General features: G+C 52.0%; 1 non-coding gene across 1 annotated transcript; it reads left to right on the top strand.

Annotated features, from left to right (window-relative positions):
* The first annotated feature begins 272 nt into the window (after positions 1-272).
* Positions 273-426, top strand: LOC146862713 (5.8S ribosomal RNA). The gene has a single exon (XR_014978637.1). It is a non-coding gene; the product is annotated as a 5.8S ribosomal RNA (ribosomal RNA).
* Positions 427-4,800: the final 4,374 nt, after the last annotated feature.

The following is a 4,800-nucleotide window of genomic DNA, read 5'->3' as shown; positions in this document are numbered from 1 at the left end:
GTCCCTCCTGGGTTACCCCGGGAGGGACCGGTGGCTGCGGGGCTGCATGCTCCCGTCGCTCTGGGAGCCCTCTCCCTCGCCCCTGGGTGGGTGGGTGGGGGTGGGCTCCCAGGTCGAGCACCTGGCAATGTTTTTTTTCTCTCGACGGTGCTGTCTGACTTGAAAGGGGTACCCGGGCCGTCATGCCGTGCGAGGGGCAGATGGATTGCGTTGCCTTCCTCCCGCCTTTCCTGTGCCCGCAGGTGGGTAAACGTTTTCGAAAAGTTGCCTGTGACTCCTAGCGGTGGATCACTCGACTCGTGCGTTGATGAAGAACGCAGCTAGCTGCGAGAATTAGTGTGAACTGCAGGACACATTGATCATCCACACTTCGAATGCAGCTTGCGGCCCCGGGTTCCTCCCGGGGCTACGCCTGTCTAAGGGTCACTCAATTGTCAATCGCCCTGGTGCTTCCGTGGGACGCGGCTGGGGCTGTCGCTGGGTGAGCTCCGCTTCCCCTTCGTCCCCCCACAAGATCAGACCCCCCGATTGCCCGTGGCAGGGTTTCCTTGCCAGGTCCTTCCACAGAGGCACGCCGCCGGCACGCCTGGCTCCCTGAGAAGGGGGCCTGGCGACGGTCCGCCCTGGGCCTGTCCCAGGGCGCCTGGCTGTGTGCCACACGTGGTTGTCCATGGTGTCCCACCGACTGCCCGTGCGCACGCGCCTCGGGCGCCCTCCTCCGTGGCTGGCTTCTCGGCGAGGGCAAAACCCCTTCAGATCCGATCCGGGGAAAGAGGGCGCGCACGCTGCCGGGACACCAGGCCCAGGCAGGGGCCTGGCCTTCCACGGCAACCCCCTTGACGCTCCGGCATCTTCTTCCTACTACGACCTCAGATCAGACGTGACGACCCGCTGAATTTAAGCATATTACTAAGCGGAGGAAAAGAAACTAACCAGGATTCCGCCAGTAACGGTGAGTGAAGTGGGTGCAGGAAATGTGGCGTACAGAAGACTGACTCCCCGGTGTCGCTCAGGGGGCCCAAGTCCTTCTGATCGAGGCTCACCCCGCGGACGGTGTTAGGCCGGTAGCGGCCCCCGGCACGACAGGATTGGGTCTTCCCGGAGTCGGGTTGCTTGGGAATGCAGCCCAAAGCGGGTGGTAAACTCCATCTAAGGCTAAATTAGTTTACCAGGTACCATAGTCGCTGCTTTGATCTCATCACGTGGCTGGAGCACCTGTACATGACCACATGCGTATAGCATCCTACTTGCTACTGTCTCTGCAAAGATCACCATGCCACATGGTGTCTGCCAGAGAGAGGCCTCATTTCAATGAAAAGCCACAAAAGCACCCAGCAGATCATGGGTATATAAAAAAAAATTACAGTCAAGTACATAAACAGCAGAAAAGACCATACTGAAAAGTAGAGTCCTGAACATGTCTGCTGAACCATACAATATAAGGTAATTATGTGAGAAGATATAGGGATAATTACAGCCTTTCATTAGGGGACATTTTGTAAAGAAAGCTACTAAGAAAGGTGATGTAAAGGTATAATCAATGGAGTGTCTGTTTTGGGAGCATTCTCGACTGAGACAAGGAAGAGGGTCCTTGTGCTAGTCATAACATATATCATCATTATGGGGGGTTGAAAAATCGGAGGCGAGTTTGGCAAGAAAGAGTAAAACAGCTGACACGTGTTGGTGCATTGCAAACCCTATAATTCAATCTGACCAAGATTTATAGTGCTGCCACTCTTGAGGCTGCATAGTATGACTGACTGACCGACTATGTGCATTTATTGGGGGGGGTATCCTTGTTACTGGAGTTGGTTATGGAGACAGAGCTGTGTTGTAGGTAATAGGAAGATAAATGCCCCAGGTTAAGGAAGACAAGTGATCTGTATGTGGATGCTTGCGCAAACCTTAGCTCCTTGTAATTTAAGCCTTCAAATAACAAAGTTGACACTTCCCAGGGCAGTGAATAAGGTGCAATTTACTATGCGTAAAAACCGCCTTTATCTGCGTTCCACTAACGTCTAATGAGTAAGACTTGGCAAGCCTGCATATTTCTCAGGACTATCAGAATTTTGAGCTTGTATTGGCCTCATTTAAGGACAGCGGCAGTTCTCGACCCTGAGTTATCAGACTGGGAATAGAGATGACACAAATTTCTAATTTCTAATTTCTAGGTTTGGTGAAGCGCGACAGCTACCCCAGCAATGGGGCGTCCCGGCGCTGAGAGACAAGCTCACACCTACTAGACGGGGGGGTGGCTAAGAGCCCTAGAGAGCAGGAAAGAGGAGGGTCTTGATTGCTTTGCGAAAGGTTGGGAGACAGCCTAAGGAACGAATGCTGAGCGGGAGATCGTTCCAAAGTTTGGGACCGAGGACGCTAAAGGAGCGACCTCCAGTGCTGCAGAGCTTAGTTCTGGGTACTTCCAGAAGAAGTTGGTTAGAGGAGCGTAGTTCACGGCCAGGAACATAGGGTCGGGCCAGGCTTCGCAGCAGAGGGGGATTTCCCTGTTTGACAATTTTAAAGATCGTGATGAGAGCTTTAAATTTAACTCTGTGTTCCACGGGCAGCCAGTGGAGTTTGCGGATGGTGGCTCTGGCTGAGCATCTGCGTGGGAGACCGACCAGCGTTCTAGCCACCGCGTTCTGGATTTGTTGGAACCTAGCCGTTTCTGCTTTGTTTGCTCCCAGGAGGAGAGCGTTCGCGTAGTCCAGGCGTGACAAGATGGTTGCCTGGATAATTAGAGTCAAAGAGTCCGAGTATAGGCCTGAGGTTCCTTAGGAGACCTATGCAGGTGGCTGCCACCTTTTTAGTGTGTGACTGGAAGCTAAGGTTGGCATCCATCCAGACTCCCAGGTTTTTTACGCAATTTTTAGGGAGTGGGGTGGTGCCAAGGGATGACGGCCACCAGTGCTCGTTCCATAGGCTGGTGTTTCGGCCAAGGAGGAGCACCTCGGTTTTCCCAGCATTAAGTTGGAGGTAATTATCCGTCATCCATTGTGCTACCGCTGCCATGCCCTCTCTGAACTTGGATGCCGCGATGGACGGGCTCTCCGAGAGGGTGACGACCAGCTGGGTGTCGTCGGCGTATGAAACCAGTGTGAGCCCCCACTCTTTGGCCACTACCGCAAGCGGCTGGACATATAAGTTAAAGAGGGAGGGGCTCAGCGCTGAGCCCTGGGGGACTCCCTGAGCTATGGGATGGGATTTAGAGAGAAATGGGGGGGCTGACACCTTGAAGGATCTGTCCTTAAGAAAGGATTTGAACCATGCAAGGGTGAGGCCAGTCACACCGGCCATCTCCAGACGTTTCAGAAGAATGTCGTGGGAAACCGTGTCAAAGGCTGCGCTGAGATCTAGAAGGATCAGCGCAGCACTTTGACCGGAGTCTAAAATCGTCCGGAGATGTTCGGTGGTGGCCAATAGGGCAGATTCAGTACTATGGCCCGCTCGAAAGCCATTTTGGGATGGATCCAGGATACCGTGGTGGTCCACATGTTTCGAGAGGATGCCATTGACATGGGCTTCTGCTATTTTAGATATCCAGGGGAGGAGGGATATTGGCCGGAAGTTTTCCGGCTTGGAAGGGTCCAGGGTGGGTTTTTTGATTATCGGCGATACCCACGCTTGCTTCCAAGCTATGGGTACAGAAGCGGAGGTGAAGGAAAAATTGAGGATATCCAGCATGGAGGGTAGGAAAAAGTCAAGCGAGTCCAGGAAGTGAGAGGGGCTCATAGGGTCAGCTGGGGAGCCAGACTTCACTTTTTTGCAGAGTTTGGTCAGGTCAGCAGCCGTGATTGCAGGGATTTGGGTAAGAGGGGTGATGGTGGAGGCTGGTGTCTTAAGTTCTTCAGAGTGAGGAGGGTTCTGCAGAAAGGTCGCATACATTTTTTGGACCTTTTCAACAAAGTATGTGGCCAGCTGCTCGCATTGTTCGTTGGATGAGATTTTGGGAGAGGGCGACCTAGGGTTTTGGAGCTCTTTGACTAGTTTAAAGATCACTTTAGTTGGGTTCGGGTTGGAGCTGATTTTGTCAGCGTAGAAAGTAGCGCGGGTAATGCTGATGGCTTTTTGATAGATTTTAAGCTTGGATAAGTAGTTAGCCTTATCCTGATTGTCAAAGTTTTTCCTCCATTGACGCTCGGCTTTTTTACAGTCTTTACACATCGCTTTAAGGGTATCATCGTACCACGGATTGGAGGGTGTGTTACGTCCTTTAGTCAGCTTGGCTGGGATGAGATTGTCAAGCCCCTTAGTAATCCAGGTAGTGAATGAGGTATAGGTCATATCTATCTCCTGGTTGGCTTTGCAGTGGAAATCTCCTAGGGTTTCATGAAGAGCGGGGATAGAGAGTTTGTGCCAAGGTCTTTTTAAGCGACGATTGGATTCAGTTTTATACTGACGTTTTGGTGCTGGGACCATTAGTTTGATGAGGTAGTGGTCCGTCCATCCCATAGGGGTGGGAGTCTCTGTAACTGCCTCTTGGATGTTGGTGAAAATCGGGTCTAGGGTATGGCCAGCTGTATGGGTGGGAGCATGGATAAGAGAGTTGAGTTGCAGTGCCGAGAGATCTGCTAGAAGATTAGCGATTGTATGGTCATTAGTTAAATCCATATGCAGGTTAAGGTCACCTAGAATCAAGAAATTGGCGGATTTAGTGATGAGCGTCGTGGACGTTTCGAGGAGGGCGTCAATGAACCTCGAGGACGGGCCTGGTGGGCGATATATGTATAGACCAGATATCGTAGACTGAGGGCTAATGCTGATTTTAAATTGGGCGCATTCACAGTCTGGGAGAGATTCTTT

The sequence above is a fragment of the Triturus cristatus genome, chromosome 2_2, assembly GCF_964204655.1.
Source record: "Triturus cristatus chromosome 2_2, aTriCri1.1, whole genome shotgun sequence".
NCBI classification, from domain to species: domain Eukaryota; kingdom Metazoa; phylum Chordata; class Amphibia; order Caudata; family Salamandridae; genus Triturus; species Triturus cristatus.
Note: the sequence above shows the minus strand (reverse complement) of the source record. Positions and strands in the feature narration are given on the sequence as shown.